Here is a 14483-nt window from a genome sequence, read left to right on the forward strand (position 1 = left end):
GACAGGGGAGGGAGGTAGCGGGATGGATGAAAAAGGGGAAGGGGAATAAGACGCACAGACTTCCAGTTATAAAATAAGTAAGCCATGGAGAGGTAATGTATAGCACAGGGAATATAGTCAATTGTATTTGATTAACTTTGTACACATGGTTACTAGATTTTTTTACAGTCATCACTGTGTAAGGTATATAAATGTTGGATAAGTATGTTGTACACCTGAAACTCCTATAATATTGTATGTCAACTATAGTTTAAAAAATTAGAAATACTTCTTGCCCTAATGAAGTGTGTGGTCTAGAAGAGGACATACACAATGAGCAAATAAAAAATAAATAGAAATAACAGAAGTATGAATTATTATTAGGGCTGTGAAGGAAGATGGGAAAATATAAGAATGAGATGGACCTAATGGAGATTGGGTGGACAGAGAAGGCCTCCCTGGGAATTAATAGTTAAGTGGAGACAAGAAGTGTGTGTGGAGGAAGCTGAGTGGACAGTCAGGGGAAGATTGGCCTACGCAGAGGAAACAGCACTGCAGTGAAGGCAGAAAGGGCTGAAGGATGGGGAGAGTGTTGAAGGTTTATGGGACAGGGCATCTCTATGCAGACACAATGCCAATATCCTAGGAATAACTGACCGCACTTGCTAGCTGGCATGAAGTTGCGGTCTGAGAGTAGAAGGCCTGAACGAATCTTTTCAGAGATGAACGATCTCTGAGAAAACAAGGTCCAGGAAGTGTCTTCAGGAGGTGGTGGACCTCTCAGCAGTGTTTGACACCATGGGACCCTTTCTTCAGCTCACAGAGTTTGGGCTTACGTTAGAGGACAGTGGTTATCTATTAAGGGTTTTGAGAAGGGAAACAATTCATCCCTGAATAAGGACTAGACTGGAGTCCTCCATTTGGTAGTTATTATAGATGTTATTTGTCACTAGGGGAATGGGTCTGATTGCCCATACACGTTGTACTAGTGGCAACTCCAGAGGAAACCATTGCAATATCCAAATGAGGGATGACAGTTGGACTGGTCCAGAGCTGGGCATTGCCAGGTGGGTGCATTGGAAGAACAATAGAGCTTCTGGACATTTCAGGCTCCCGGATTGTCTCCTATTTTTTTTCTTGAATCTTAGAATTTTTCATGCCTTTTTTTTCTTCCTCAAACAATTAGACATTAGTGTTTCTTAAGTACTTCCTTTCTTTCTGCTCCTTCTCAGGTACTTTTGTAGGCTCCTCTTCCTCTTCTTCTTAGTACCATGTTTCCCCGAAAATAAGACTGGGTCTTATATTAAGTTTTGCTCCAAAAGATGCATTAGGGCTTATGTTCAGGGGATGTCCCCCTGAAAAATCATGCTAGGGCTTATTTTCCAGTTAGATCTTATTTTGGGGGAAACATGATATTAATATTAGTATTAGTATTCTTTACGATTCTGCCTGAGGTCTGATTCTTACTTTTCATGTTCTGTCAGGGCAATCAGACCCATTCCCCTGGTGTCAAATAGCATCTATACCTAATAACTACTAACTCTGCATTTTCAGCCTAGATCTCTCTCCTGAACTTCTGACTTACACATGTAACTGATTTCAGAATATTTGGCCTTAAATAATACATGTCATATTCAAGTTAAACTCATTCTGCCATCCCACCAAAACACTCTCATGTTCCCTATGTTAACAAGTGATGTCATCAGCCACATAGTTTCTTAAGTCAGAGACCTGAATGTCATTCTTAATTCTCACGTCTTTCTCATTTCACTCATTTAATGAATCACTAGTTCTATTCTACCTCCTTAGGAAATCTAAATAATTAACTTTTTATAAATATCTTCATCTAAATGTCCTTCATCGACTACCTGGATGGCTGAACTAGCCTCTTATTGCTGCCTATACCCCTAGGTTTGCCTGTTGGAAATATACACTCCCCACCCTGCCTTCAGGATTATTTTTTTAAAACATAAAACTGACTTCTGTACAAACTGGTGAACCAAGACTTCTTTCCAAGATTCCATTAAAATGATTGTATAGGAATAAAAAAATAAATTGTAGAAGGTGGCACAGGTAGACCAGAAACTGCCACAAAATCTAACGATGAAAGGTAAATGCAAGTTTGGATGATGAAGCTGCTGCCCAAAACACACGTGAAAGCGGATGCAGTGAAGGCCATCGGTAAATGGCCAGGAGAATCGCAGTAAGTCTCAGACTCAGACACTGCAGGTAAGATCAAAGATGAGAATGGGAAGTGTGGCTGGCTGAGGGTGGATACTAGTAACTTGTGTGTGTACATAGAGCCCCCCTTCCACCTCTGCTTGTCAATTAGCCTAATGCCAAGGTCTTATCCTTACGTGTAAAAACAACAACAAAAAAATCAGTTTTTCTCTAAGATAATTGAACAAATTGCCTTGGGAGAAATTGGTAACCCTATTTGGGTTTCTTTTGTTTTGTTTTTGAAGCTCCTCATCTAACATTAATGAATAATTGCCACACTGAGGCAAGGCTTAGAAGTCAACAAGACTCACCCACAGACACAAAGTTCCCTGTCAAATACATCACTGTCATTCAGAAATGTGAAGTTATGCATTGACAACAAGAATCACAAAACGTTTAAAGAAATCCTTTAAGCATTACTGAGAAAGACTGACATTAATGGAAAAGATCAGCCTTATGAAAAGTATTTCAAAGAGTAGGAGAAGATAACTTTGAAAAAATTATTCTAATTAGCTTTATACTTGAAAAAAAAAAGCACTACCTGTAAAAAATTTGAACAGGATCATATAAAAAAGAACAATCAAAGGATGAAAGAGAACTCTGGGACATTAAAAATATTCCATTTTTTTTTTATATCTAAGAATAGTTGGGAGATCAAGGTTATGAAATATCCCAAAATATAGGATCAAAAGAAAAGAGAAAAAGTATATAAGGAAAGGTTGAGGATATCAATCTATAAAACAATAAATTTTCTCAGACATGAAGGTAGATACACATCTTCATATACAAATCTGAAGGCTCAGAATAACAAACAATTTAAAATATATATATGCATAGTACTATGGATTTCCAGATTACCAAAAATAAAAATATCCAGAACCCAAGAATATCTTAAAATTGTCCAGAGAAAGAGGCCACATACAGAAAAATCTCAACCAAGATGATGATAATCTTTTGAAGCAAAATTAGATGCCAGAAGATAGTGTAATGTCTTACAAGTTTTAAAGGAAAATCATTTTAAACCTAAAATTCTATGTCTAACATAATCAAGTGTAAAGCACAATGAAATCATCAGATTCCAAACAGTTTGTATTCCACTCATGTGTTTTTAGGAAATTACTGAAGAATATACCTCACTGTGAGGGATTAAACTGAGACAAAGAGTCACGGTTGCAAAAAACAATTGATTCAACCTTACTGAACAGTAAGTCCCAGAATAGTAGTTGTGCATCAGGCCTAGAGAACAACCAATCAAAACTAAAGTAGAAGGACAGAGAGTTTTGGGAAAGTACACAGAGAAAGTACTCCATGAAATGGATAAAACCCAAAACTTGGAAAATTTAGGTATAAGGAAAAGGCACTAAAAAGGGGGCAATCAGAAAATTCTGGAAAAACAAAGTTGCACAATAAAGTCATAGTCCAAATATTAAAAGACCAGTCCAAACTGGGGTAAGTGTTAGCAAACTTCAAGCAATAGAATGCGCTAGACTCCAAGAAGGAAGAATCTGGAAGATATTAAGGGTATGGTTAAAAAGACTTATGTTTATGTTGCCAAAGAGAAAACAAAGCAACCAGAACTCTAGGAAAAATATAAATGAATACTATATGAGTAGTAAATACTCCAAACGTAGTAGATTTAAATTTACTTGAACTTGATAATCTCCTTTGCCTGGCTCTGGTATGATTATACTGGATTTGTAATTATAGCCTCCTACTTGGTTCTCCTAGAATGTTAACATCGCTATAATGTTAACAGAGAATATTAACATAGCCATAATGGAACGCTACTTATTGGTTTCAGCATTCAGAATAACCCATACACCTAGCACAGTACGTTAAAAATCGTTATAGAACCAAATGTAAATGAGATTACTCTTGACAATGTAAAAGGCAGCTAACGGAATGTTGAGAAGTAGAAATGAGAGAAAAGGTGAAGAGAAGTGTGAGGACACTGTATCAGTCAGCAATGTGTTTGGAAGAACTGCTCAATTTTAATTTTGGCTTAAATAGTCTGGGTTACGCAGCTTCCGGCTTTTGTTCAGTGTGTAGCTGCTGTCAGGGTGGCCTCTTTGTGATTCTCTTAGCTGTTTCTTCACGTTCACAAGGTAGCTGTTACACTTCGTCATTATGTTAAAACAGGAAAAAGCAGGTAGACATGCAAAGGGCTTTCTCTTAGCTGAGCTTTGCCTTTCTATGTGGCAAAGGAAGTTCTGCCCAGCCGACTTCCCCTTATGTCTCTTTGGGTAGATCTGAATTACCCACCCACACTTACATCAATCACAGTCTGAAGGGAATTTGATTCGCATCTTCTGGGATTAGGCTGGAGTTGTGGTTTGTCCTTCCTGAGCTCAGGTAGCTCAGGCTACTATCTGGACAAATGGGAGCTAGTGTGATGGGGTGGGAAGAATGGATGCTGAACGGTGAAATAGCACAGCAATGTTGTTTTGAAAACAAGCATTCTCAAGTATCTGGAATACTGTTTTCTTCTTTTTCCTATTTAACCTGACTTGATGAAAATTAGCTTAGTCAGGACATTTCAAACTTCGAGATTCAGTGATAGAATTGTCAGGAGGGTGCATCAGTTGAGCATGAGCAGTTGTGGAGCTTCAATTATTGATTAGGTTTCTCAACTGGCAGACACAACTGCTGACTTTGGGCAGAATTACAACTATGAATTAGTGGATTAGTGACTATATATAAGCTGTTTTTTAAAGGATCAGCTATTTGAAGTGTGAAAGTATGATTAGATGCTATGATTAGAAAAGTGCTGAGTGTATTTTTGATGCCATGATACATATCCTCGTACTAAATATGCAATTTAATACAAAATGTGTCTTTTTATATAATGCTTCCAGAATACCATGCAAGCTGACATCATTTTAAAAGCAAGTTATGTTTAACATTTCAGTATCTTAATTATTTATCTGAGATGGGAGACTTGAGTCTTTCATTAAGAAACTGGGGGCGGGGGGGGGAAGCTGCAAAATGATGCTGGTGGGTTAAGAATCTCTGCGAAGGATAACACAAGCAGGCTATGTTTTCTTTGAGTGCAATGCTTAAGAAATCAAGTATTTCAAAAACATGGAAGAGCTGAGTGAGAGGGTGACTTATGTATATATGGAAGGAAACAGAGTGCAGTGAGTGGTTAAGCATTCAGCCTTTACAGTCAGCTTTGAATCCCAGTCTTGCAAAACCTCTGAGTCTCAGGTTCCCATCTGTACACAGAGGGAATAACAGTATTGTATCTATCTCTTATGGTGGATATAATGGGGAAATGAGTAAATGTGCGTAAGAAATTTAGTACAGCACCTGCCAAAAATTATACCCCTTTAATTCATGTTCCAGCAATTCAAGATATATAATGATTTGACTAAAGCCTGAGATAAATTTTATATTTGCATGAATGCTAAAAGGCAGCTTCCAAGGAAATTAATACATTTTTTAAAGGATTTTCATGGAGAACTTCTAAACTACTTGAGAACTAACTGCTTTCAAACATTTAAAAGCATTCAGAGTGATTGTCCCCATAGAAACAATAGACTGATTATAAAACTCCCCTATCTATTTGTTAAAGTACATTCTTTGAAAACCTCTACTGGACAATTATTTATTTAACAGTCACTTATATAGTCTCACTGTGGCAGGCAATGTTCCAGATGCTTTACACATACGAATTTATCCTCATAATAACCAATGAGAGAGGTAGTATGATTTCTCCTGTTTTATAGATGAAGAATCCAAGGGACACACGAGCTGAGTAACTTGTTCATGGTAACTGCTGTAGTGCCCTTGCCAGCACTTGTTCAGCACCAGCCTCTCATTCTGGGTGTGCTGGCTGCTGATAGTCACAGATGAGTTCCTCCCCAGAAATTTCCTTTGGCCACAGGAAGCCTCTTCGCCCAAGGTGTTTCCCATCCCCGAGGGGCAGTGATATCTGGTACCCCTTACCTAATTCAGGACATCTCTGAAAGACTACTGCAGTGCTCGCTTCGGCAGCACATATACTAAAATTGAAAGACTACTGCAGCTCCAGAGCTCCCCATAAGAATTAGGGGAGGCCTCTGTTGCAACTACATTGAAATCCAACTTTTCCTTCCACTCAGCCCTGTTCTGTCACTCCCTCACAAGTATCGATCCCTAGAGTCCCCGCCACCAAGCCTCCTGCATGGAAATCTCTGCCTCGGAGCCTGTTTCCCAGGAGCCCAACCTAAGACAACCATGCAGCTAATAAGTGGTAGAGCTGACCAGAGCAATCTGGCTCCAGGATCTCTCCCTTCAACCACTAACCTCTACTGTATGTTATAACAATTCACCTTAATAACATGCTTTGTAAAAATTTTCACTTAAAAAATATTCTATAAAATAGATTTTTCAGTAATCTAGCCCTCCTCCCGATTTGCCCAGATAGGCAAGGTTGTTATTGTTCCTTTTCTAGGTAAATGTTCTGAGATCTTTGAGTTCTGTTGTCCGTAGGTCCCACTACAAGGACAAGCCAATGTACTCAACAAGTGGCTATCTCACTGAGATGAAAATATATATTATTACACATTTAGTGCTAGTTTAGAAGCCAATAAATGGGGAACTAACTGTGCAGTAAAGGCTTCCTCCAACCCTCTTAGGCATTGAAACTTTTGGAGTTTCTATGGCGCCATGAGAGTAAATTTGGTTTTCCAGTTCAAAACAAGTGCGGGCAGGCTTTATGCTGTGGTTCTTCTAATCTCTTGAGGTCGGTTTTTTATCTCTGTGTAGTTCCCTAGGAATACAACCTGATCCCAAGCCAAAGTGGAAACCTGTTGAGCTAAGCTTCCACAAGTCTCTTCCCAACCTCAATGATGTCATGAGAACAAGAGAAAGCAAGCCTGACTTCCCCTACATGATATCTTAGCTCTTCTTTTTCTTTAGCACCGTGGAGTGACTCATGTTCCCAACCAACAGCTGATGCATCTGTTTGGTTGGGGGTGACAACATGTTAAAGACTCACATCTCATGTAAGTGCTACAGGGCTCAAGGACATCTTTGAAAAGGTCAATATGTTTAGCAAAGCTCCAAAAGGGGAAGAAAAGCCGTATCAGTCGGTTTGGGAAAAATTATGTTGAGGCAACAAAGGCTTCAAAAACTCATAGGCTTATAACAACACAGGTTTATCTCTGACTTTGGCAACAAGTCAATTATAAGTTGACTGAAACTCAGCTCCATGTCATTCTTGCTATAAGATCCAGGTTGACGGAGTACTCCCATCTGGATATAGCTGAATTCATGGCACAGAGCAAGTATAGAGCACAAGAGAACCATTGATGGCTGTTAAAGCTTCTGCTCATTGTTCATTGGCCCAAACAAGTCACGTGGCCAAGCCTAGGTAAACAAGAGTGGGATGTAAAATCCCCCTTCAGAGAAAGATGGCAAATAAAGAATAGGACAAAACACAATCTAGTACAGTCCCCAATCTTATTCACAAATATTTGCTTCCCTTTGTTCTGAACATAAAATATACTTATTTCCCTTCTAGAGGAGAAAAATCCGAAGGCCAGGAATAACACCAAGATGAAAGTAAACAATTTTGTGATTGTCTTTACTACATCAGGTCTGAGTGTGGTTTCTCCTCATCAAGAGACCCACATGTCCAAAATTCAGTGATAAAGGAGAGAGAGGATAATTGCAAAAGATATTCTCTTTCAGAAAGGGAAATAAGGAGAGGCCTGAGGAAAATCTAAAATCACATCGAGTAAATGTTTCAAGAATCCTTGTACTTGGAGGATGAGTTATACTCCTTGATTAGACTCCTCTTCTGTTCCCAGAGAATAAATTCCCAGTCTGTTATCCTCTGTAGCTCTCGACTCTACTGCCCAACCTACTTTCTCCACATGGAACATTGGGAGCCCCAAGGGTCATTTTTAGTCAAAACTGTCACAATCATATTCAGTCCTAACTAGTATAACACTCACTCTCAGAACTCTCTCAGGCTTTTTTATTGATTTGATCCTAGCCTGCTTCATGTTCCTGTAGTCTCATTTATGATTCTTTTCAAGACATGCTTCTTTCTCTAAACATAATTACAGGTAACTTGAGCAAATCAGGTTTTTTGGAGGTGGGGGTAGATTCATACCCTTAGTCTCATATCCATGAACTATTTCATTCAACCAAAAGGATTTCACATTCTCCATCTTAATTAATTAACAGAGGGTATTATGGCCATATGTTTGATATCATCCTTGGAATGACGTGAATTTTATTTACCCATTTGTAGCTCAAATGCCCTCTTAGTTGTGCCTGTATGTTTTGGGAGGAGAAACAAATGTATCTTTAATTCCATTCCCTTCCATCTCAGATTGCAAATTGAGTTTTAAAAAAATCATCTCCATCTTGTAATATATGGGAAGTAAGATGTGCCACTAACTTTGCTTACCAGTCTCTGTGCCTAAATCTAAAGCTCACTCAGTACATTAACTGTCTTCCAAGTTATTGCAAGCAACAGGTTTATGAAATGTTTTGCCAATGCATAATACGGACTGTCATCTTTCCAGACTTCACTAACAGTTCGTTTACCAGACACTGGCTGGCGCCTGAGCCAACATGACATAGCTTAGGTTTTTGTTAGGGTAGCATTGCATTTTATGAAGGTACCAATTTCTATATAAACCAACTCTAAAGTATGCTATGCTAGCAAATAACCTCAAAAGTATACATACATACATACATAGGTATATACAAATATACACATACATACATATATATACTCTTTGTATACAGAGTGTGCCAAAAAAATGTATACACATTTCTTTTTTTAGATTTTTTTTTTTTAAATTGGGGAAGGGGAATAGGACTTTATTGGGGAACAGTGTGTACTTCCAGGACTTTTTTCCAAGTCAAGTTGTTGTCCTTTCAGTCTTAGCTGTGGAGGGCACAGCTCAGCTCCAGGTCCTATTGCTGTTGCTAGTTGCAGGGGGCACAGCCCACCATCCCTTGCGGGAGTCGAACCGGCAACCTTGTGGTTGAGAGCCCACCGGCCGATGTGGGAATCAAACCGGCAACCTTTGGAGTTAGGAGCACGGAGCTCCAACCGCCTGAGCCACCGGACCAGCCCTATACACATTTTAAGAAAGCAAAAAACTGTATTGAAATTACAATACAATGAATGACAGTAACATTCATTTGATTAACACCATCTTCCGAGCCAACGTTATACTATACATTGCTATGTAATTCAATTCAACTTGGAAAAGTAATACACAGATAACATCTCTTAAAATACGTGTACATTCTTTGACACCTGGTATATACACACGTGTTGTATACGTGTTATACATATCCTTTATGTATGATAACTTTCACAACAAAAACATGGGGAAAAGTAGTTACTGCAAGTTCTGTGGGCATGCATTGGTGGTGTTGACTTGTGAGCTTCACTGTAAGGTAGGCTGACTGGACCCCCAACTGTCACTACCTGTGGGTCTTTTCTCTTGGTCTGGTCAGTTTATCCAGGGAGAAATCCTCTAACCTGGACAGTGCTCTCACAGACAAATAAAGATAGGGGATTAGGAGGTCTCAAAATTCCATATAGTACATTTTGTTTAATTCTGTTTTCCATCTGATACTCTCATCTTCAGCTGAGCCTAGTGTTCCCAAGTCCAGAGTCTTTCTTCTTGAACTTCACTGGAGAGTAAACCCCCAGACTTGTGCTAGTGTGGAGAGAGATAATTGCTTGGGTATACACGGTGTGAGAAGGGAACCAAGGACCTGACTGCTTCTTATATGGCTTTTCATTCATTCTCATTTTTAGCCTGTCTACATTACTATTTTTGGAGGTAGCTTGTGCCTCCAACTCTAAGTCTTTCTGGGGTTCTGTGGTACCAGTGGTTTTGCTTCTGTATTCCACTGCTGGATGGCCTTTTATTTTTCTTAGTTTGTTGAAATATTTTTCAGTTGGTCAATTGCTTTCCAGCTTCCATTATTTTAAAGCTGTCATTTCTTCTATTTTCTGCATCCTTGTGTTTTCATTTCAGGTGATAAACACACAGCAAAAAATCCATACTCAGTGTCCATATCTTGGTTACTAAATACTGTGCTCCAATAAAAGGAGACAGGATTCACTGGGAAAATGGCTGAATTGAGGTCTGGCTCATGAATAATACAATATGATCGTATACCATCTTGTACCAAAAAGCAAGGCAAGAAAGTGCTAAAAGAATGTAAATGTAGGGATCTGTCAAAAGGACACAGGATCTGACCTGAAAGAGCTTCCAATGGCAATGCTGGACCAAATTAAGCAACAAAGTAGATAATGTTATATTGAATAATAACCCAACATATAAAATAAAGATGCATGAGTTCATATTGAAATAAATAAATGATTAAATAGATAAACAAATGGGGGAGGAGGAAAAATCTTCCTTACAAAATAATTCAAATAATATATGTATATACTTCCCTATCCAAAAGGTGGAACTTAATTCCTCTCCCCTTGGGTGTAGGCTGGACTTACTGACTTTTTTACAAAGAAGAGAGTAAGGAAAGGGAAAAGTAACAACTTTGCTCTCCTCGTGGCAGATCCTCCCTTAAACAACTGGTGGTGATTAACATCAATTTTGCCACGCTATGCTGATGCCACATGCCCCTGATTTGATGCAATGAGGACACTTCACCTCTTGTGATATTCTTCCCCCAAATCCATATTTCTAATTGAATCACGAAAAAACATCAGACAAATGCAATTGGAATATATTTTACAAAATATCTGACCAATTCTCTTTAAAATTGTCAGTCATGAAAAATAAGGGAAAAGTGATAAACTATCACGTATTAGAGCAGGCTAAAGAGATATGACAACTACATATAATGTTGTATCCTGAATTGGATCCTGGGACAGGAAAAGGACGTTACTATAAAAAATTGATGACATATGAATAATGTCTGTTGTTTACTTAATAGTATCATACCAATATTAATTTCTCGGTTTTGATAAATGTGCTATGGTCAAGTAAGATGTTACCATTAGGGAAAGATGTCTTATCTTTGTAACTTTTGTAACTTTCTGTACATTTAAAATTATTCCAAAATAAAAAGTTTATTTAAAAATAAATACCTGTAGTGGAGTTCCAAGCGGGGACTGTGTTCTACCAGATTTAACTGGAAGTTCATAATCCTGGTAAGGTCCTACTTACAATTCAAGACTCGGCTGGATGGTGACTGCTTGTAATCTGCCTCCTCCACCTTCCCCAGACACCGGGTTTCCATATCACCTTGGACTTACCTCCTTTTAATAGCACTTATCACAATGTCTCCCCAGTGGACTGGGCAATCTCAAGGGAAAGGACCAGGATCTAGCCATTATGTTGTGTTCAGTGTCGGTAAAATGCCTCTGGAAGGCATACGTGCATTTAATAAATACATGTGTGTTTGAGCCACATTGGTTATGGAGGAAGCACAGCCACTTTAACATAAGAAATAAAATGAAGAAAAAAAATGCTAGTTACTTCTTCCTTAAAAGTCAAGTTCCTACTGGAATATTCTGCTTACTGTTTGCTCTAAAACCCTGTATTTCTTTGGAAATAAAGTATAGCCCAAGCCATTGCTTCAAATCACCGGGAACTATAGCAACCAGAGCTAGACAGTGATGAAAAGCAAAGGTTTGATTAGCCTTGTTCCAGGGACATTTTTCTTAATAGTAAAGGATGCACCCTAACAATCCCACTCCTAATTATTAGGGGAAATATGCCTTTAAAAGTAAACCCTAACCAGATGATGTTTAATGGGCCAGACAGGCAGGAAATATTTGACAGCGGTAGCCTCTTGGTGTAGTGTTTGTCTTTTATCTTTGGGGGTTTCTTTTCCATGAAACAATCAAGAATTACCGTGACTTTATTCCCAGAGGCTGAAAATTAGCTGGCTAAGCTTGAGCCCAAATCAGATTCTGATGACTAAGAATTAATCTATTTTAACGGAAGCATGTCTAACGGAAATCAGTGCAGCTCTTTGTCACAGCAGAGCAGTCGCTGCTGTCACCTGTGATTGATATGCAGTTAGCCAAATGTGGAAACGATTCAGGTCTGAATCCTTTTGTTCTCTGGCCAATATTGTTTAAATTTGGTTTTCTCAGAGTATGTCTGTTCACACGCATCGCTTCACAAGGTTAACAAAACCTTCATCTTGAAGGCTAAAAAGAAGTGTTTTAAGAGAGTATTTAAACTCTTTTGGCATGAATACCTGTACCAGTCATTTCCCACTCCTGGCTTTGTGATCCTGGCTTACTCCAATTATTTTGAGAGGTGGCAGAAAGTTGTTAGTATTTTTAAATTCAAAGTTTAAAAATCTTTCAAATAAGGTTATATTTTAATAGATCATAAGAAAAATTGCAAGTGATAAAACAATGATAAAGAACTGCAACTAAAAGAAGCTATACATAGGGAATCTATTTATTCACAACGTATTTAGTATTTCTTTCTTGAGTACTTACTATTAGCAGGTATTGCGGTATGTGTCAATCAGAACTGGTGAATAAAATAGCTGTTGTTCTTGACTTCTTGGGCTTTCAGTGTGAAGGAAAAGAAATAAAAAGCATATCCACATTAGATTTGCAGTTGCTTTCACTACTGCATTTATCTACTGATTAATGGCACTTCCCTTGCTTCAGTCTGACCCATTTTTTAAATGTAAGTCAAGGGTGAACAGATGTCTTAGAGTTGGTCAAAGTAGAAATGTATCTGTGTGGTATGACTTGAGGGGTCTGTTGTTTTAAAATAGCTCTTCAATCCAGATGTAACACTGGTTGATTTTCCAGGATAAGTAATTCTCTTTAAAATACAAATACTCCCAGGAGTATTATGAACTGCTTCTTGTAATCGTATCTATACTTACTGGTAACTTCTCAGCCAAGTGCTGTTCTAACGGTTAACATGGCTGCCTCTGTGACAGGGATGGAGCAGTGAACTCCGGTAAATAAGGAGAGGGAACATGAAAGTAGGTTAAAGCACGTATACCCACACCTGAGGTCTATTCCCTTGTTGGAATAAGATTTTGAGGGAAAGATAAGAGTTATCTAATTGAAAGATAAAATATAAAATGAGCCTGATAATAGGTGAATGAGCTTATGTATTCTGTATGAGAAGACAACAGCAGTCACACTTGATGTGGGTCCCTGCTCCTGAGCCCCAACAGGGAGGTCAGGCAATTGATTACATGGAATTTTGTGTCACATCAAGAATGAATTCCTGGAATGCTGTTCAAGGGTGACCTTGACAGAGCTATTTATCTTCTTTCTGCCTCGATGTCCTCATATGTTAAATAGGGATAAGATTTCCTGTCTCCTACGGCTGTCCTATGGATTAAATAAGGCGATGAAAGTCAAGTGATTAGCACTGTGTCTAGAAAGTTAGCAAATGTTTAATAAATGTTAGCTGCATTAGTGTTATAAGTTATTCCATAGTTATTAATAGTTGCTCAATAAATGTAGTTACATCTAAATTTGACAAAATAGGCTTCTCTCTAGAAAAAGAATTTCTTTTTGAAGCAAAAACAGGAGGCACTGTGCAATCTGACTAGGAAATATTAATATATGTTCAATTAGGCAGCCTAGCCTGTGATCATAAGACCTTTAACAAGGAACTTCCAACAAATCTCAGAAAAATCAGCATTGACAGAGAGTCACAGAAGTTTGCTCACTTTCACTCTTGCATTAAGATGAAAACAGAGACTGGTATGTAGATAGTGGTCAAATAATATTTGGGAAATGAATGCTGTTGTATAGCCCGTGGGTATTTGAAAAGTTTTGAAAGTATTTATCAAAATATATCTTTATTTGCTATGGGTATATGCATCAGGGCCTGATACTTTCCTTGGTAATGACAGACTTAACAGCAACGTTATTTTTTCATAGATGACTTAAGGAAAGGCTGGTGTAAAATTTACTCCAAGTGAAATACCATGGTATATAGGTTTTGTTTTAACAGAATTATCTGAATGTAGATAGTATTCTTTTTCTTTTCTTGCAACATGTTAATAGTATTTTCCTCTCTTTGAACACTGGTAAGTTAAATAAATGCTATGTGAAAAATAATTCCAAAGTTCTGCTTAGGGTATTCTGAAAACAGGTGGAAGTTTCAAAAGACCTCTTTAATCCCAGCATTCTGTTCATTTAAATTTGTTTTGAAAGTTAATAATCTGCTGGTAGTTGCACTTATAGAGAACAAATGAGTCTGGTAGTAGCATACTGATGTCTCTACCCTGAACCCTTTGTCTTTCTAACCTCAGCCCTATAGAAAAACACTTTCATCCAGGAGTTTCCAGTAAAT

The sequence above is a fragment of the Rhinolophus sinicus genome, chromosome 1 (assembly GCF_057876585.1).
Source record: "Rhinolophus sinicus isolate RSI-liver-muscle chromosome 1, RSI-T2T, whole genome shotgun sequence".
Taxonomy (NCBI): domain Eukaryota; kingdom Metazoa; phylum Chordata; class Mammalia; order Chiroptera; family Rhinolophidae; genus Rhinolophus; species Rhinolophus sinicus.